Raw genomic sequence first — 21,603 nt, 5'->3', positions numbered from 1 at the left:
TATATAGAAGAGCAGAAGGTGCTAGAAACAGACCTCCTGCAAGTGCACATGGACAGAAGTTTTTAACTGAAAGCCACCACTTCCTTTAGGTGATCCATAGGTGTAATGGTTTCTGAAACTGGAATTCAGCTTCCACACCAGAATCAGCAGCCTTCGTTCCAAATATTACAATACAAATGTTTGCGCTCTAGTTGGTATAGACTTGTAGACACTTTAGACTTCCTATTTTTGAGTATGGGCCACCTGGCACAGATCTCACATGAAGTACATGAAAGATGCAAGAAAACGAAAACAATTCATTCTTGCCACTTTGTCTTTTTGTTCACAGTGCATCCTTTTGCCAGTAGCTCCAGGCAGAAAGGCTTTATATTTGTTAGGAATTCTTTACGTACTGAGTTAATGGTGTTTCCTACCACTTGATTTCATTTGAGGAACACAAAGAGGTATAACTGAGGCAGAAAAGCATTTGGATTTCTGAAACTGCAATGGAAATTCTGCTGTTGACATTTGCTAGTACTGTATTGGTGAAATGTTTTATCTGACACAGCAAATCATGCACCATGTAATCAGTACAAATAAACTTGTTAGCATTGGGGTTTACAAGGTCTCTGTTATTTTGTTTCTTAGAATGAAAAGGATTTTTTCTCAGCTCAGCAGAAATGCTGTAGGAATTTTGAATGATCTGTAGATTCAGCATTCTTTTACTGGCCTTTTGGCTCAACTACACATCAGCCCAGTGCTGCTGAGCAAGTTTTAAAAGATTTAAGTTTGTTGTTACTCTAGGAGGAAGCTTAGAAAGCTTCCCCTTTCTCTTCCTAACACATTTTATTTCCAGTAAACCAAAATATGTGCTTAGCCATTTGTAATAATAATTTTCTGGAAGGGTTTTGATTTTGTTTTGGTTGTTTGGGATTTGTTTTGTTCTAGGTTTGTTTGTTTTTTTTTTTTGATTGTTTGTTTTCTTGGGTTTTGGGTTTGGTTGTGTTGGATTTGGTTTTTTTTTGGAGGAGGGGTTTGATTGGTTGGTTGTTGTTTTGGGGGGTTTTTTAATTGCAGTTTGTCCGGTGAAGTTTTTCTTGTGTACTGAAACTTAACAGGTTTCACATTTAACCAGGAAATACCAGTAATGTTTTTTTTGGGCCTGAAGATTTCAACTTGCTGCTCAGTTGCAATCTGTCTTCTCTCCTGTCTTCTGTTACGCTCTTCCCACATATTTCTGTCTTTCTCCTCCCAACCTTCTAACTGCAGTTCGTGGTCATTTTTAACTTCTGAAGTTGATTGAAGGACGAAACTGATAAGGAAACTGGCTGGTAGTAGATGTTCCAGGGAAAAGTCAACAGGGACAGCTCTGGAGGGAAGGAAGAGGCTGAAGGCAAGCATTAGAAATATGAATGAAACATTTATTTTTAAGTAGATCTTCAGTCACATCCACCAACTTTATGCATACCTGTTCTTTGGCATTTTAATTGAGGTTAATGTAAACTTTGTAGAAATAAAAGTATACATCAGGTCTCTATCTACATTGTGATATTCACATAATACTTGCTCTGGAAGTAGTTCATTACTGAAATGCTGTTAAGAGAAAAAGGTGTGTATTGCTGATGTAAATGAAAATTATCTGTTATTGATAATGTCTGAAAGCATTCACAAAATACAATGCATGAAGAGCTTCACCATTTCCTACCCATTATAACCCCTTGTCGTGGTTTAAACCCAGTCAGGCAACTCGTTCACTCACTCTCCCCCTTCTTTTCCTCCCCCTACTCCCAGAGGGATGGAGAGGAGAATCGAAAAGAATGCAACTCCCACGGTTTGAGATAAGAACAGTTTAGTAACTAAAGTATAACACAGATCACTACTGCTACCACCAGGAATAACAATGATAAAAGAAATAACAAGGGAAGAGAATACAACATCTCACCACCAGCCGACCGATAACTCGCCCCCCCAGCCCAACCAAGCACTGACCAATACCTCCTCCAACCCCACCGTCCCAGCCCTTCTGGGTAACTCCCAGTTACCTCCTGGACATGACATGCTGTGGTATGGAATACCTCTTTGGTCAGTTTGGGTCAGGTGTCCTGTCTCTGCTTCCTCCCAGCTTCCCCTCCTCCCTGGCAGAGCATGAGGCTCACAAAGACCTTGGCCAGACCAAAACATCAGGCCGAAAGTCAAAACACAGCACTGCATCAGCTATCAAGAAGGAGAAAAATGACTGCTGCTGCTGAACCCAGGACACCCCTCATACATTTCTCTAAATAGAGAACATTTTAGAAAGAATATATAATTAAAATAATTAGGAATCATGAAGCCTTCTTTAACTGTGGCTTTGAGGCTAGCACATCTCTGAAAGATAAAATACAAATTAATTAGATTTTGGCACACTAGAGTAATTAGCTCTATTGGAAAATTTTAGAGTTCATAATGAGAGTGTTACGTATATATTGTTGCTCCACTTGTGGTTAGGCAATTCGATTTTGCCCTCCTCCCTTTCATCCGACTTCTCAGACTCCTGTGATGTCAATTAATATCATCATTTTTCATGTGTTAGCATAAAAGGTGTATTTACAACAAGGCTATTGTTTTACTTATCTACTTATAGCATAGTTGCATTGTATTGGTAGGTATAAGTCTTCTGAGGTAAAATTGTCAAAGAAGACAAATCTGATTCTTAAGTCTGTACTTGTAGGCTTTCCAAATTATGATTTCCTGAATCCCACTTTTTGCTCAATTGATGGACATAGTGCAGGTAATAACCATAAAGTGAGCTTCCTGTTGATGTACAGCAATACACAGCGCAACTATTATCTCCTGGTAAGCCCTAAAACATGTGGATATCTACTAAATAATGGCACCTGTCTTCATCACAAGATTTCTTGCTGTCTGTACCTCATAACTTGCCAGTAGCAGTGCAGAGTGCTGAGCTTTCAAAGGAAAATAGCCACACATTTCAGCAGAGACAAAGAAGCTCTTATGCCACTGGGCTTCTGAGGAGGGCTCTGCACAGATCACTGGGGTACCCATTTTTTTCTGGTAACACTACAGATACAGGGCTGACTGTACCAAATGTACCTATCGGTGTTTTTCACAAGTCTGGAAACAGTTTTGCACAGAATGAAGCTGGTTCAACAGCCATTCCCACTGTTGCTGTCTCTCTCTGACACTACGGCTGCAATACATAGCTGCCGATTTGAAAACCTTTGTTAGTGTCTGTTCCTGACCCCAAAGGTGCTGTGGTCCAGTGGTGACATACAGAAGATAGAAGGTACAAGTCATACCTTGCTCCCAAACACTGCTGGTGTAGCAAAGACTTTATGAAAGAGTATAGAAAATTATATCAGAATTATACTTTGATGCAATTTTAAACGATGTCTGGAAACAAATCCTGATACTTCAAAATCTCAATTCCATACTCAATTACATCAACTTCCAACCTAACTCCTTCTGTTAAGTGTCCTTCAAGCCCTTATAGAATCCACCCCCCAAAGCATGGTGTTCAACAGGGGAGTGAAGAGAGCAGCATACCTCTTCCCCAAGTTGAGTATGTCATTCAAAATAAATTCAGTTCTCACCATAGAAACAATGCATCATGGTAAAGTAAAAGTCAGCTCATTGAACATGAATGAAGCATCCCCATTAGTGTGACATCACTATAAAGAATATTCTTACTGCAAGGTAACCTTGTAGGCAAGGCTGAAGTCTTGGGGAAAAATTGCGGAATAGAGATTTTGAGTCAAACTATGTTCTGAGTAACATAAATGGATGTTGAGCAAGGTTGCCCAGTGGCATAAATCAGCCAGCCATTAAGTCAAGTACTGGAAGTTGGTAGAAATACAGTATTTTATACCATGTAAGTATCAGGTCTTAAAATCTTTTAGGAATAAAAAGGCAATTTTCCCACTAATTTTTTTTCTATGCACTTTTCCTCTGTGAGTTTATACATTTCACCATTTCTGTTGGCAGTTGCTTTACACTGCAGAGTGTTCATGTAAATATTTTTTCAGTATAAATTGCCTGCGACTGTCTGTTGAATTTTCTCCTGGATATTGTACTGTTACATGTAGGTATGGCTTTGGTCAAGCAGAACAAATAATTAAACCAAGTGGGTTCCATGTTTTATAGAGAATTATGATAGTATGATAGAAGTTAGAGCAACACAGTGGATCAAAGTAACTATAAAATAAAGAAGCCAAGTGCATTTCAGCCATACAAACCCATATATATTATATATAAAATAGAATAGCTGTACTATTCAATTTCTAATACTATTAAACATGTCAGCATAGTTTCTCTTTGTAATCTTGAAGGATTTTTACAGGATACTGTAATTTCATTCTATTAGTAATAAAGTTCTTGTTTATATAATATAAACCCCAGAAACAATACATTTCTGTTGATGAATGAATCATACTTTATATGAAGGGTACACTTATAAATATTTCATGTGTAATTAATAGATGACCAATAAATGTTGTAAGTTACAGCTACATATAGAATAAACTGAAGGTGTCTGGAAGCATCTAAGTGGAAGATGTTAGAGATTTTCATATACCAAGGTCATAAGCAAAGCTGTAGACATACTGAGCATTACTACAGCCTTGAAAAGTGACCAAGATGTAGTTTGATGCACATTTGTAGTCTGATGGACCGCAAGAGACTCCTCTGGTTGTCATTTTTCTGTGGACAAATGACATGACTTGGAACAGATCAGGGATGATTATGGCAAGCTAGGGAGAAATGCTCAGGAAATGGAGCATCTCTTTCCATTTGTCCTCTACTCATTTATTCTTTGTTCACCTTTCTCTAATTACCATCTGCTTAACACCAGTGAGGTTACATCTCAACACTTTATAAAAGCTGGGTGGGCCCTGCCCCAAACAAGTGAGTTGTCAGCAGACTGCAGAGGGTGACTAAACCATTTGGTGAGGGAGTTAAGAGTATATGGTGTAAGAGGAGAGACAAAGCAAAGTGGACTTCATCCTGCAGAAGAGAAGACTCTAAGAGCAGTTTTCTACTCTTTAAAGAGAGTTTTAGAAAAGACTGGCCAGGCCCAATGAAAGAAGAAGAAGCAGCAGTTGCAGGCTTCAGTGATTTTCTTTTCATCAATGATAGTCTTTTCATCAATTCTCCAGGATAAAGGGGAGGACCTTAAAAAGGCTAGGCAGATTTGCCAGGTTAATAAATGGTTAGAAGGGTGGTGCCATAGTCAGGGGTTTGGGCATTTAGAACATGGGACTCAGTTTGGGAGACCGGGTCTACTGGAGGCTGGTGGAGCTGGTTTGACAATAAAGGGGAAGAGTGGTTTTGGTAGGAGGCTTGCCAGACTGGTCAAGAAAGCTTTACACTAGATGTACTGGGGGAGGGAGGCATCATTCCATTCCAACACACCCACTCAGTTGCCAGAACCTATAGTAAATGCTCAGAGCAATGTAGAGATACTCCAGCTGCTCCAGCCAATGCGCCGGCTTCATTTGGAGCTCGGCTCAGATGCCTCTATACAAACACCCGTAGCATGGGGAACAAACAAGCAGAATTAGAAATGTGTGCACGTCTATGGGGGTATGATATAAGAGGCATCACAGAAACATGGTGGGATGGCTCCTACGACTGGAGTGTTGGAATGGAAGGTTACAGGCTCTTTAGGAAGGACAGGCCTGGCAGGTGGGTAGCGGGAGTTGCCCTTTATGTTAGGGATAGGCTGGAGAGTATGGAACTCTGTCTGGGGACAGGAGAGCAGTCCACGGAGAGTTTGTGGGTCAGGGTTAAAGGGAGAACAGCGATGGGAGACATTACTGTGGGGATCTGTTACAGACCGCCTGATCAAGAGAAATCTGTGGATGAAACGCTCTATAGACAGATAGGAAAAGCCTCATGCTCACTGTCCCTTGTTCTCATGGGTGACTTCAACCACCCTGATATCTGTTGGAGTGACGGTACGGCCTGGCACAAGCAATCCAGGTGATGTGCGAATAGACTCCACAACTTGTTGAAGTTGTAAAGTAGGTATGCTTTATTCAGTGCTGAGGCACATGGGGATAGCTCCTCCAAAGGCACGTGCACCTCAGTGTCATTTCCCCTTTGCATTTTTCCTCTAAAGTTATACATATGCATGAGGTTGCACAACACGCCTATACGTATTCATGTCCTATCCCTGCTTCCTATTATAATGAGCTAAGAAGTCCTTTGCTCCTGTGCAGTGCCTCCTAGTGGTCGTGGGAGAGGGTCTCAAGATGAAGTAAAGGAGTCTTCCTCGAGCCTGAACTTTTCACCTCTAGTCGTTACACATGCTCCCTGGAGGCTTGGTCATTGTCCAAAGCGCAGAGCCAATTTCAGCCGGCCTAGGCATCCAAAGGACAGGAATTAAGTCACGTCCCCTACCTCTTAACAAGCCACATCCTTATATCTTGTTCTAGCATATACGGCAAGTACGATAAGCATGAACGAGTAGTAACATTGTTAAGCAAGAGGCTTGATCTACCCCCTTGTATATTGCAAGTACGATAAGCATGAGCAAGAAGTAACACTTAAGCAAGCAGCATGACCTACCCCTCCTGTACATTGGTTAACCCTTTGCTTCACAGGAGGTTTCTCAGTTGTGTAGAAGACAACTTCCTTCTGCAAGTAAAAGAGGAGCCGACAAGGAGAGGTGCCGTGCTTGACCTCGTGCTCATTGGAAGGGCTCATTGGAAATGTGATGCTCCAGGGCAGCGTTGGTTGCAGCAATAATGAGATGGTCGAATTTGAGATCCTCAGGACAGTGAGAAGAGCGTGCAGCAAGCTCACTGCCCTGGACTTCAAAAGAGCAGACTTTGGCCTCTTCAGGAACCTGCTTAGGAAGGTTCCGTGGGATATAGCCCTAGAGGGCAGGGGGGCCCAAGACTGTTGGTGGATATTCAAGGACCACCTGCTACAAGCTCAGGAGTGTTGCGCCCCAACTAGATGGAAGTGGATTAGATTGGATATAAGGAAGAAGGGTGGTGAGGCACTGGAATGGGTTGCCCATGGAAGTTGTGAATGCTCCATCCCTGGCAGTGTTCAAGGCCAGGCTGGACAGAGCTTTGGGTGATATGGTTTACTGTGAGGTGTTCCTGCCTATGGCAGGTTTGGAACTAGATGATCTTAAGGTCCTTTCCAACCATAACTATGGTATGATTCTATGATTCTAAGTGCAGCAGGAGGGCCAGGAGACGTCCTTGGATGGATAAGGAGCTCCTGAGGAAAATTCAACTGAAAAAAGAGGCTTATGAAAGGTGGAAGCAGGGACAGGCGGCATGGGAAGAGTACAGGGATGTTGTCCAGTAAGCTAGGACCAGGTTAGGAAAGCTAAGGCCCAGTTAGAATTAAAGTTGGCTAGGGATGTGAAAGATAACACAAAGGGATTCTATAGGTACATTGCAAATAGAAGACAGACTAGGGACAATGTAGACCCTCTCCAGAAGCTCTCAGGAGAACTGGCTACCCTGGATCTGGAGAAGGCTGAGGTTCTGAATGACTTCTTTGCTTTGGTCTTCACTGCCAAAGGCTCTGACAGCACCACCCAAGTCTTGGAAGGCAGACACAGAGACTGTGGGAATGAAGACCTTGCGCCCACTGTAGGAGAGGATCTGGTATGAGACCATCTTAAGAACCTGAACATGCACAAGTCCATGGGACCTTGTGAGGTGAGCTGATGCCAACCTCATGAAGTTTAACCATGCCAAGTGCAAGGTCCTACACCTGGGTCGGAGCAATCCCAGGCACAGCTACAGGTTGGGCAGAGAAGAGATTCAGAGCAGCCCTGGGGAGAAGGACTTGGCTGATGAGAAAATGAACATGAGCCAGCTTCAGTGTGCGCTTGCAGCCCAGAAAGCCAACCGTATCCTGGGCTGCATCAAAAGGAGTGTGACCAGCAGTTCAAAGGAGCTGATCCTGCCCCTCTACTCTGCTCTCGTGGGACTTCACCTGGAGTATCGTGTGCAGTTCTGGTGTCCTCAACATAAAAAGAACATGGAACTGTTGGAACAAGTCCAGAGAAGGGCCACGAGGATGATCAGGGGACTGGAGCACCTCCTGTAAGAAGACAGGCTGAGGAAGTAGGGGCTGTTCAGCCTAGAGAAGAGAAGGCTGCGTGGACACCTCATAGCAGCTTTTCAGTGTCTGAAGGGTGCCTATAGGGATGCTGGGGAGGGACTCTTCATTAGGGACTGTAGCGATAGGACCAAGGGGTAACAGGTTAAAACTTAAACAGGGGAAGTTTATGTTGGATATAAGAAGGAAATTCTTTCCTGTTAGGGTGGTGAGGCACTGGAATCTTTTGCCCAGGGAAGTTGTGAATGCTCCATCCCTGGCGGTGTTCAAGACCAGGTTGGACGAGGCCTTGGGTGATATGATTTAGCATAAGGTGTCCCTGCCCACGGCAGGGGGGTTGGAACTAGATGATCTTAAGGTCCTTTCCAACCCTAACTATTCTATGATACTATGATTTAAACACAAGGAAGGCTTTATCATGATCAAGATTTACCCCGTAATGGGTTGCTCCAGGTTCTGTGAATCTTTGACCTTGGGGCATTATTAAAAATTAAATGGATGAATAAGAAAGGATGTTGCAACATTGTTAACAAATCATGTAGTGAAAGATATCAGGGCTCTGAGTGGACATTAAGACTTAATTGCCCCGATGAGCCTTACTTGGGAGCCCACCCTCTCCCCAGGGGCCCTGAAGTCCCATTTCTGCTCAGTCCTGTTTGAGCTCTTCTGTGGGTAAGTCTTTGCCCAGCCCTGTCCCTTGCTGACTTGCTAATAGGATTTCCTGGGCTGTCTTGGACCTAACCAATCACTTGGTGTTCATCTGATTGTCAGTGGGCTGTTACCAGTCCCTGTTCCTACGAACTCAGCCTTTCTCAGCTTGCTCCAGGATGGTGGAAAGGTTCCTCTGCCCATGTGTGGTCACCCTCAGCTCCTGCTTGTTTCCCTTTATGGAGCAACCACACTCTTGCTGCCCCTGAGAATGGGACTGGAAGGTCATTTACACTAAAACAATACTGATTTGCCCAATCCTGTGTTACACTCCCACAGACAAGTACCAGGACATGCATACCCAGCTGGTGTGTGCAGCATGCAGGTGTCAGAATGCTTGAATCCAGGTATTCTGTCCCTGAGTCATGTTTGACGGACAAGGACACTGGCTGTTGAGACATCATCTTGTCTCCTGGTCTCTTCTTAGGTTGGGAGTTATGTGCTGATTTTTGCATGTGCCTTTTTTTCCCCTTTAGAGCATCTCAGTGATGAGTTTTGTCATCCTATCTCACCTCCATGAATTGTTAGCGTTTATTCAACTGTTCTTTGTGTCTCATCAGGGTGTCCTATTTATGTGTTCGGATCATGATGAACTGCTAATCCCTATATGCCTTCAATAGGAGGTCATTCATATCACGCTTCTCTTGCCTTTGATTATTCCTGCTGTTGCAACTTCCATACCTCATGGTCTATCCCTGCAGCTAGCCCTGCCTTGAGCAGCAAGGTTGGACTTGACCTGCAGGGGCTCCTGCAGTTTACGTTTCTTATAATTCTGTGACATAGTCATAAAAATATAATGCAACCATGGATTGTCTCTGTGAAAGAAAGGTTTTAGGATATCCATCTCCTAGAAAACATTTGTGATAACAGTACTGAGCACCAAGGATACTGGCCTTTTGGGAGTGTTACATGAGTGAAGAATGGGAGGAATTATGAGGAGTGGAAAAGACATCTGGTTTCGGCACAAATCAAACAGAACTTGATTAAAAAGTACACAAACACAAAAAAGAATAAGTTAAAGAGTAGGAAAACATTGCTAGCTAGAAGCAAGTATTTGAATTAATAAAAACAGATATAAAAAGGACAGTGTCTCATCTGACTGAAAAATTGGATCTAAATAGTAAAAAGCAACTGAAGCATCTATACAGAAATTATAAGGGATTTGCACAAAAGAAAGGAGAAAAATTAGAACAACCAACACAGAATATGAAACTAGATGTTATACAAACAACAGGGACAAAGTGAATAGCAATCATCTTTGTAAAGCATAAAATGTTCTGAAATAAGTAACTAGAAATCACGTCTTCAGAAAAAAATGTTAAAGGCAGTTTGGAGTGGAACAGATTGCTAAATGCAAGAGCCTGCAAAAGGGATACAAAGAAAAAAAGAAGTTTACCATCCCTTTTGATGGTAAAGAAAGTTTCCTGAAGTGAAGGAATGAAGTTTGCCAGAGTTCTCCCCTCAGGTTTCAGTTTAAACATAGATGCAATTCACTTAAGTGTTCGCCTGTCATTCTGGTGTGGATTGGAGAACAAATGGTAAAATTTAGAGATTTCTGAGCCTGTTATCTGACAAGAATCTGGCACACCAAACAACCACAGACCCAGTCAGAAATGGTACTATATTAAGACTTGCTTTGCCATGTTATTGAAAAGTAGTAATTGAAAAATGCTTTAAAATGAGTGATCAGAAATTAGTTCAGCTGTAATTAAATGGCAGTGTAAACAAAAGCAGCTTCTAAGGGCCTCGACTGCAAAAGGTCGATTGATGTGATGTCATCCATGTAATGTGTCCATGAAAACAGAAAATGCAGTCATCGACTCTATCGAAGTATCTCTAGTGGAAATACTGACAGAATGTAAATGAAGGCTCATTAACATTTGAAATTGTGGGGCTATATCTACATTAGTAAATAAATGGCTCATAAACTTAAATAGCATTCTGCCTTCCCAACTGCCACGGCTAAAAGAGAAGTCCAGGATTCATCCCAAAACATCTACTGGGAATGGCCATAACCTTCTCTGTCCCCCAAACTGTGTGTTGTACAGAGGGATGGTGGATGGCATGGGCTAAACCTGTAGCAGGGAACAGGCTAGGGTTTTGGCAGTGTGAATCATAGAATCATAGAATTGTTAGGGTTGGAAAGGACCTTAAGATCATCTAGTTCCAACCCCCCTGCCGTGGGCAGGGACACCTTATGCTAAATCATATCACCCAAGGCCTCGTCCAACCTGGTCTTGAACACCGCCAGGGATGGAGCATTCACAACCTCCCTGGGCAACCCATTCCAGTGCCTCACCACCCTAACAGGAAAGAATTTCCGTCTTATATCCAACCTAAACTTCCCCTGTTTAAGTTTTAAGCCGTTACCCCTTGTCCTGTCACTACAGTCTCTAATGAAGAGTCCCTCTCCAGCATCTCTATAGGCCCCCTTCAGATGCTGGAAGGCTGCTATGAGGTCTCCACGCAGCCTTCTCTTCTCTAGGCTGAACAGCCCCTACTTCCTCAGCCTGTCTTCATACGGGAGGCTCTCCAGTCCTCTGATCATCCTCGTGGCCCTTCTCTGGACTTGTTCCAACAGTTCCATGTCCTTTTGATGTTGAGGACACCAGAACTGCACACGATACTCCAGGTGAGGTCTCACAAGAGCAGAGTAGAGGGGCAGGATCACCTCCTTCGAACTGCTGGTCACACTGCTTTTGATGCAGCCCAGGATACGGTTGGCTTTCTGGGCTGTGAGCACACACTGCCGGCTCATGTTCATTTTCTCATCAACCAGCACCCCCAAGTCCTTCTCCACAGGGCTGCTCTGAATCTCTTCTCTGCCCAACCTTTAGCTGTGCCTGGGATTGCTCCCACCCAGGTGTAGGACCTTGCACTTGGCATGGTTAAACATCATAAGGTTGGCATCAGCCCACCTCACAAGTGTGTCAAGGTCCCTCTGGATGGCATTCCTTCCCTCCAGCATATCAACCGAACCACACAGCTTGGTGCCATCGGCAAACTTGCTGAGGGCACACTCAATCCCACTGTCCATGTCAGCGACAAAGATGTTGAACAAGACCAGTCCCAACCCCGATCCCTGAGGGACACCACTCGTTACTGGTCTCCAGCTGGACACTGAACAATTGACCACAACTCTTTGTGTGTGGCCATCCAGCCAGTTCTTTATCCACCGAGTGATCCATCCATCAAATTGATGTCGTTCCAATTTAGAGACAAGGATGTCGTGTGGGACAGTGTCGAATGCTTTGCACAAGTAAAGTCCAGGTAGATGACATCAACTGCTCTACCCCTGTCCATCAGTTCTGTAGCCCCATCATAGAAGGCCACCAAATTGGTCAGGCAGGATTTCCCCTTAGTGAAGCCATGCTGGCTGTCACCAAGCACCTTGTTGTTTTTCATGTGCCTTAGCATGCCTTCCGGGAGAATCTGCTCCAAGATTTTGCCAGGCACAGAGGTGAGACTGACTTCTCTACTTCTTCACTACAGGCCTTCCAGCATTTTCTTTTGACATCTGTTACTGGTCAGTGTTTTATTCTGTGATACTATGATAACACATTTTAATATAGAACATACATTGTCTTATAGAAACAGCATTAACATGAAGGCAGTCAGACATAGCACACAATAATAAAGGATGCAGTAAAACAAATTGGCATGGCCAAGCTGGTCTTTGTAGGTCTGCAAACTCATCTGTTACACTGTGGAACATTTTTCAAGCTTGTCTTCTTGAGATGATGCAAAAAATAAAGGAATTCTTGACTCAGGTGATACCGTAGGTGTTTTTGAGTCAGTTTAAATTTGCTGGAAGAGCTTTCATGCTCATGGTAATAGTTATAAAAAAAAAAAAAAGCTGCAAGTAGTAATTTCAAATCTAAATCATAGAATCATAGAATCATAGAATCGTTGGGGTTGGAAAGGACCTTAAGATCATCTAGTTCCAACCCCCCTGCCGTGGGCAGGGACACCTTACGCTAAATCATGTCACCCAGGGCCTTGTCCAACCTGGTCTTGAACACTGCCAGGGATGGAGCATTCACAACCTCCCTGGGCAACCCATTCCAGTGCCTCACCACGCTAACAGGAAAGAATTTCCTTCTTATATCCAACCTAAACTTCCCGTTTAAGTTTTAACCCGTTACCCCTTGGTCCTATCACTACAGTCCCTAATGAAGAGTCCATCCCCAGCTTCCCTATAGGTCCCCTTCAGATACTGGAAGGCTGCTATGAGGTCTCCACGCAGCCTTCTCTTCTCTAGGCTGAACAGCCCCTACTTCCTCAGCCTGTCTTCATACGGGAGGCTCTCCAGTCCCCTGATCATCCTCGTGGCCCTCCTCTGGACTTGTTCCAACAGTTCCATATCCTTTTGATGTTGAGGACACCAGAACTGCACACAATACTCCAAGTGAAGTCCCATGAGAGCAGAGTAGAGGGGCAGGATCACCTCCTTTGACCTGCTGGTCACGCTGCTTTTGATGCAGCCCAGGATACGGTTGGCTTTCTGGGCTGCAAGCACATACTGCCGGCCCATGTTCATTATGCAGTCCCAGATTTCATCTTCGGTAGAAAAGAGAATTTTCACGTTTTATTGTTGTTCTTCCCTTTACCTAATGTGCCTTTCTTGTTGCCGTCAGAAATATCTGTGTCCCTGATGTTCAGACAAAACAGGGTTAATAAGATCTAAATACATACAGATACATACGTATATATGTATATATATATCATATATCATTTTTTTTGCATTTTTTGTAAAAGTTGGGTTCAGTGGAAGCTCTTCTGTATGATACAAGGGTGATTATGTTTAATAAGCAGGAAGCCACATGAACCACAGAACTATTTAAATCTAATTTCCTATCAATTTCTGTCTCTGTTGCTACATATTCCCTCTACCCTCACCTAGGAGAACACTGGTCTCCCTCATGGCCTCTAACACTGCCTTTTCTTAAAATATTCCCCTCTCATTTCCTGTAAGCCTTTTTTTGCCCCCATTTTGTCCTTAGTTTCATCCCATGGACACGGGAAGAGGACATGTGTACTGTGGTGGATCCTGGGCTGCCAGGGTGCTGATGCCCTGGATGTACTGCTGCTGAGGGGCTGCCTGGCAGGCCAGGCACAACAGGTAACTTGAGCTCACTTCTCCACTGGGGATGCAATATTTAATTCTTTCTTCTTTTTGTATTCGCTTCTTTTCTGTAAGCTTTTAGGAACTTCAGACTGCAGAGACTTCAGTCCCCTTGTCATTATTTATTAGTTTGTTTATTTATTGATTGATTTTAAACTGTCCATCTGGTTCAAAAATTATTAGGGAAGGATCGACAGAGACCATAATTGAATAAACCTAATTTCCCTTCAAATTCAGGCTAACAGCTTGCTCTGCTGTAGGCAGCATTTCACATAGAAGACAAACACAGATCAGTAGAACTGTATCTGTATTATGCCAGGCTCCAATTTTCTGCTTTAAGCCATAGGAAGACTAAAGCTGCTAAACCCATCTAAATTGTTTAATGTGGAATAAATAAACTATTTTTCCTAACTCGTGGCTCCCTCTGTTCCAAGATAGAGATGAATTGCTTTTAGCTGATATTTGGAAACAAAACTAGTACGTGACAACCTACCAACTTACCTACCTTTGTTCTAGTTTCACTGTAACAAATCCTGCTTATCTCTAACTCCCATATACAGCAATCTCAACACCAAGAGCTGTTTTTTCGGCTAGTTACTATGTCTATTAGTGTGAACACTTAACAGGCTAACTGGGGCACAAGAATCCCAGATTTTTTCTTGCCTTTAACTGCATAGTGTTTTGAGGATGAAAGCTGTATATGTATACACACCCCCTCACATCCTATTCTGAGGTCTTTATGTATCCTCAAAATCAGGTTTTGCATAAACATTATACAATCTTTCAGCACAGCAGAGAGGTTCACCTAGTCAGCGCATCATTTTTTATAAAAATGAAGTTTTTCTTGTCGGAACAAGCCAGCACTATTTGCCTGCAATGTGATAATATTCCTTTTGGGATAAAATTGATGTCACTGAAACCCAGCTGAGTTCTGATTCAAAATCTAAATATTCCCAGAGATGTCATAACTAATATGCAGAAATCCCTTAGCTCTGCACTTTCCAGTAAACTTCCTCTGTACAATATCCTCAACTCCCAGCAGTTAAACACCACATGCTGATATAAATTTGGTTTTACTGTTCCTCCAGGGTAAGGTAAGCTTACCTTTATATTGTTATCTTAGCACATAAGAAAATCAGAATGTAGGAAAGCACTTGACAATCACTGGTGATGGGAAAATGTCCACTGTGACTCAGGGAGAACCCCAAAGTCAATTTACAGGAAATGTGAACATTGTAAGAATATTGTTTAGAAGCACAGAAACCTCTGCTCCATGTGTAGGGAGAAAAGTAGCTTTTAGTCCATTTATATTAATTACACTACTTCATAATTTCTCTTTATATATTATTTGCTTATGTTTCCCTCAGATGTCAATAGAATCCTATTTTTACCTTAGTGGTGGAAGGGAATGGATGAACAGAGTGTGCTTTACAGTGAGCACTTCCTGTATGGCTGTATGGGCAGTTTGGGAAGGAAATACAGTCAAAGAAGAACAAGAAAGAAGGAGAACAGGATGGGGGAATATCTGATTTTACCAAATGAGGTCTGTAGAGATAAGCTGAAGGACTGGACTATCTGGACTTGGGTCTCTGCCCAGTGGAGGCCAGCCTAGTTTAGCAGCAGTGTTGACTTTACTGTGCCATGATCCAACACAACTGAGATACAGCAGCTAAACTACCAATAGCAGAAATAACCAAGGAGCTGCACTTCAGGGTAGCACATGGACTAGTGGAGATTGGTGAAATAAAGGTATTTCTGCATTCAGCTGGGTCTGTTACCCTTGAGAGTGGTGTTACAGGTGAGCAGAGTTTGTGGGGTGGACAAGAATGCTAAACCATGAGAGCTGCAGTTACAGGGTTAGCCAGACTCCTGGTGTGCTAGTTTGGACACTTTCTTTGCATACTTGACTGTTACGCTTTCCAGGACAAGTTTTGGTCCAGAAACACTTCAGCAGCTTTTGTCTGACACATGATCTCTGCATATCTCCATGTACCACACTACTGCAAGCAGAAATACTGGGGAATATGGTGCACAAGCATCTGAATAGCAAAAATACAAAGATAAAATGACTCTACACTGAAATTAATAGACACAGTAAGAGACCACTTGGCTCCAATGCTTCATGCTGGCTGATGTTTTTAAGCTGCCACTTAAAAATAAGCAGAAGTATAGTCATTAAGGACAAATTTTCTCCTTGGGCAGATGACTTAGCAGAATCTGTGCTAACAGCTGAAATCCCATTGTACTACAATTTTAAAAGAGTTTATCACATCCATAAAGTCAACATCTGGTATGCTGTGCTATAAAAAAGCACTCTAAGAGCTACTATTTCAGACAGCTACGGATTTGTCTTATTATTGGGTATTGTTTATCTTACAGCAAAGTATGATGTGGCAGCTAGTGCTGCACTGTACATGTGGAAATCCACACTTTAGTGGGGTTTAAGCTGGGATTCATCCCACATAATGTTAACTGCTTGTTCAGGTTGCCTGAAATGGAAAAGGCTTGTGCTTGGCTCCTGTTGTAGTCTCTTAGTAGATCTTGGGTGACCCAAATAGACTTTGAGAACTCCTTTTTCATGTTCTTCTGGGCATCCCTGTGGTGTGGCTCACTCTCAGGATGTGCCTGTTATTCTCCAGTCTCTATAGAAGGTCCCACAGGCAAATGACTCCTCCCATAGGTGCCTTGGAAGTGTACCTAAAGAAAGGTGGAATGAATCCAAGCCTGACAGAGTCCTCAGTACAATAGTACATTTGTGGTGAGCTTTATTCCATTAACCTTCAGCCACGTAAAGGCTGAGATTTCCTAAGCAAGCTGTTTTCACATTTAGTGGTCTGACACAGGTACATCCAGAAGGCAGTTCTTCTTATTGGTGCCAAACACACATCTGGAGATGTATATCTTTGCCTGGTGAAGATACTTGTCTCCCTCCGCTGGATGGAGAGGTTCTCTGAACAATTGGTTTGAACTAGATGACCAACTTCTAGATAACAAATGTGAAGATAAATGCACCATAGATGACCATATTTGGAATGTATAGGAGTCATTACCAGTGATAGCATTGTTTGCAAACTTGCATTTTAGGAAGACCTGCATGACAGGCAGTCAAAAATGTTGTAGCTGAGGAAGACAGTTCAGTGTAGAAAGGGACTTTTCTTATAGCAGGCTTATTTTCTTCAGCTAGATCTTGATTTGAACATCTATCAGAAAAGACATACAAGTACAGAACTTCCATATCCTGGGTCCTTTAACATAGTTTTTAAGTATACCTCCATGAAAAAGTATATCTCCACTTTTTTTTCCTGTGGTATTTTTTGTAACTCAAGGATTTGGTTTCTTTCTTCTTCTTAGAACAATGTCACCTTTTAAGAACATCATCAAACATAAACTAATATCTGACTCCAGCTCAGATGATTCCTAAAACTGTACTGTATTAGTATGTCACATCATAGAATTGTCCCCTACGTGATACTCTATTGCTAAGGTACCTTTTCACATACAGCAGAAACAGAGCACTGAGAAGACCTGAAACAGAAGGGATTTAATGGGAGAAAATACAGCAGAGTCCTTTTACAGAAAATTGCAGGTTTTTAAAGGTGACTGCCAGAGAATTTTTTAAATGCTGTTTGTAACCTGTTTGTGTTTCCTTACAATGTGCAAAGAAACCTCAAAACGTGTTGTTTTTCTCAAAGCCAATTTCAGAAAGGAAGTGTCTTCAAGGAGTATATTTCATGCCTGCTATGGAAAATGTAACAGCTGTGAGAAATGCAGCTCCAAAGCCTTATTTGTGCCAGCACTTTGTACTTCCAGCTCACCCATCAGTTTAACCACAACCATTCAAGTATCAGTGTATGTTTGTTCAGGGGGAGAGAGAGGCCCTTGTAGTTGTGTGTGCTGTTGTTTTACAGCATGAATAAGAATGAAGAAAAATAATGGCTTCACTAAGCATCTGCCTGTTTTTCATAAAACTTGACTTTGGGAAATGAATTCATATCTAAGTCTGTATTTGCATATTCTGTTAGAAACCAGGAGAAAACTGAAGTTTGGGGCTGGCAGGAGGCATGAAGGTAATTTTAAAAGCCAGTTTTGGGCTAAGAGAAGTGGTGATGGAAGAGGGCAAAGCAACATTTAGTACCCTTCTGAGCCATGCTGTTGCACATGTGCAATGCTCACATCAACCTGCTTCCTAGGAGTCATGGACCACTGCTGTAGGCTTCTTGACAGGACCTTTGCTAGTGATTGAGTTCACACTCCATCAGAGAAGTACAATGCATTTTCTTCAGTAGTGCTGCTCCCAGTCACGAATCAAATTCCCTGAAGAATTACCTCCAAATTAATCTCTCCATCACCTCTTCTTTCTTTTGAAAGTCTTCACTGAGGGGGAATTTCTTCACACAGCTAAAACATTGGAGATTTATTATTGTTTGGGGTTTATTTTATTGTGAGATTACTGTAATCTTCTGATCCAAGATGCAATAAATATCACAAATATGGTCTTCTCTGCTCCCTGGGGCATCTATCCAAAATGATTTTGCTTCTGGAGAGAAGACAAGAAATATGGAACAGATACACTGCTTTATATTCTTTTGTACTAAAGCTAAGGTTTGGCAGTTCAAACACAGAAGCTGCAGGCTTTGATCTCTATTATATCAGTTTTACACTGGTATAAAACTGATACAGTAAAGAAACAGGCCCAGTATATATTAGATATGCCAGACCAGTGCCAGCGGTTTCGAGAATGTTTTAGCTATTACTGATGAAAGAAGTTCTGGGGAATCCCTGTAGGTTTGAAGTTAAATGCCAACTATTTAATATTGAAGATTATGATAATGTGACAGATTAATGTCAAGAGCTTATGCTTTAAATCTTTGCATAGTAGGACAAGGTTGTTTTTAAAACTTCATTGGTCATTGGGGGGCTGTACAGCACCACAGTGAGATTGCCTTCATCCACACAGTATCTCCACATCCCAACTCACCCTGCTTCTGAAAGCTGAGCGAACCTCACGTATCTCTTGTCATAATATCATATGTATGCACCCATGATGTACACATGGCACTCTTCTGGCTCTATGCTGCCTCTTCTTTGGAATAAATGACCTTGGTCCCAGCTCTGTGATACCAATACCCAGATGCCATTCTCTGTGATAGCCCTCAGCTTCACAAACCCCTGTATCCCAGGCTTAGCTAGTGCACAGTGTTTCTGTGTATGGTATCCTGTACCAGCTAGGGATGGGGGCTTGAAAAAAGCCACACCACTAGCCATCCGAGTACAGTGAGTTCTCACAACTCTGAACGAGAGTTTTGTGTTAAGCTATTTGAACTATCCTTGCAGAAACAGTTTGGTGTTTGCTGTCCTCCCGCTAGAGGACTCTGTTTGCATAAACAAAGCTGACACAATTGTTTCAGTTGTGATGGACAACAAAACAATGTACAGTGGATGAGTGATTCTGAACTTATCCACTAAGCAACAGCATCAGGATCATTAGATGCTGGTACCTGAATGGTATCCTTTTGCCCAGCTCTGCACCGCTCTGCCTCGTCTTTCCTCCTGTCCTCAAGGCTTGCTAGGGATATTCCAGTGTCTGTCTGTCTGTCTGTGGCTCTAAGGTTACCTTCTCCTTCTCCTTCCTCAGTGAGGCTATGGGGAGAATTGCATTGGGGTAATGTCTCCCGTACTCAAAAGAATGAAATCCTATGATGATTCATCAAATAAATGCAATGAAAGGTTCAAAATTACCATGAACCATCAGTTACAGGTGACTTAATAATATTTTGAGTAAGAAAATGTTTCAGCCTTGTAGCCATGTGGTTCTTGGCTCCTGAAGACCCAGCACCACACACCACTGGCTTCATGGTCAAATGTGGTGCTGGGTTTTCTTTGCAAGAATAATTGCACAAGGACTTGTAATTGGACCACAGCTGATTTTCTAACAAATAATCAACCATTACTAAGGAATTTCAGTTGTTAAAATCCAACATGGATTTGTCCTGGATTTTTGGTGCCTGGGATGTTTTTCAGCTGAGATGACTGGTTTCTGAATCATGGGAAAAGCTACAGGGTTTTGATTTGTTATATGCAATGCATCCTGTTCTCTCTACATTTCTGATGCATCTAAGGATGTCACATCTTTTCATCAGTCATATATACTTTTGGTTTTCAAGCATTTTGTGCCAAATGTCATCTGCCAGATTTTATAATCCTCTTATACTTCCTGTAACTTTCCTCAGAGTGAACATTTCAAAAGAAAGAAGTTCTGTCAACATTTACATGAGAGATTAGAGTAGGGAAATTATATCTCTCTGTATTTCTCCCTAGGGTAGATTAGTGCTAAAGAGATAAACCAAACATTTTTTTGGCGAATGATTCTGACTTTCTGAGTAGAAGTTTTACCAAAGTTCTTGCCTTTTATTAGATATAAGTGGATCTGAATTTTAAGATGATTAACATGCTGTTAATCCACCTGAAAGCATCCTCCTACCATGGTGTTTAAAATAGAAAGCTGTGTTGCTAATTTTGCATTGCAAAAAATTTTCATTTTCAGAGCAGATAAAATTCAGTTTTGTGGTTTGATTGATTTGAAGGGAGATCACTTAAAAATGTTTTGCTTGTTTAACATCTTTACCAAGATGAGCCTGCAAGATGTCCCATAGAAGAAACACATTATTGCCCTATTAAATGAACTGAAGTCTTCTAAAGCATACAATGGCAGGTGGCCTTTTTTAAAACGTGTTTTTTTCCTCGTATCATTTATTGTTGGCACTTTTCTACAAAAGCAAGAGAGAAAAGTGCATTTAGGAAGCTCTTTTTACAATTTCTTGTAAAGTTAGGTGGGATCTGCAAGGATATATTTCTTGTTGGTTATAAGGAGTGTGCCCTATAATTTTTAATGCTGGATATGTAAAGTCACTTTTATAAATCAGATTAAGACATGGCAACTTTAGTCAACGGTTTAGCGTAGGTCAGCAACTTTTTCTATACTCAACTAATGCAATGCTATTAGCACTGCTAATACTCCACCATGTATGATGAGGATGTGACAAATAGCAGCTGCACACTGTGCTGGCACTGAAGTGATGGATATCTTAATGTCTGATGCAGACTTACTGAATTTTGGAAGTAGATTGTAGCCTTCATGGCAATATGGGTATAGCACCCAAGTACCAATACAACACATTATATCATTGTTTCACCTTGCCTTGGAACCAGGGCATAAATAGGAGTCCCCACAGAGTTTCATTCTATAATTCACAGGACGTGTAAAACTTTTAATCAACCCTAATGATTCTCCAAAATATTTTCATCTCAGTGTTAATGACTAGATTGCCCCTTAACTGAGACAGATTTCATGATATTTTGTCTAGTTCTATTGCACTTTTAGTGGTTGGAAAGTTTCCATATAAGTTAATCTCTTGTCTCTCCTTCAGGAACCAAGGTCAACTATAGCATCAATTTAATATATGGCACTACATCTATAAGACTTCTGTATGCAGTTTCAGAGTGTGCAATCCTTTGTTAATATTAAATAGCAAAATCCCTTTAAAGACAATTAAAACTACCTTGATTTTTCTACCTTTTATTTGTCTCACAATTAAATCCAACCTCCTCTTGCTTTCTGTGCCTTGGAGGGTAAGAGTTCTTTGGTGCTACCTCTCTGTTCCCTGTTTAACACAGTCTTACTGCCCCTTGTTCTCTTACTCCTC

The 21,603-nt window shown here is 41.9% G+C and overlaps 1 long non-coding RNA gene across 1 annotated transcript in view; it reads left to right on the top strand.

Annotated features, from left to right (window-relative positions):
* LOC133266556 (uncharacterized) overlaps positions 1–21,603 on the top strand; it is a 38,485-nt gene that overhangs the window by 5,170 nt on the left and 11,712 nt on the right. Inside the window, exon 2 of the long non-coding RNA XR_009742441.1 lies at positions 13,779–13,897. This is a non-coding gene — a long non-coding RNA (uncharacterized LOC133266556). The remainder of the gene's footprint in view (positions 1–13,778; positions 13,898–21,603) is intronic.

Source organism: Pezoporus flaviventris, unplaced genomic scaffold (genome assembly GCF_033815535.1).
Source record: "Pezoporus flaviventris isolate CSIRO_AGI_PZ_B2104156 unplaced genomic scaffold, CSIRO_AGI_Pfla_v1 ptg000007l, whole genome shotgun sequence".
Classification (NCBI taxonomy): domain Eukaryota; kingdom Metazoa; phylum Chordata; class Aves; order Psittaciformes; family Psittacidae; genus Pezoporus; species Pezoporus flaviventris.
Note: the sequence above shows the minus strand (reverse complement) of the source record. Positions and strands in the feature narration are given on the sequence as shown.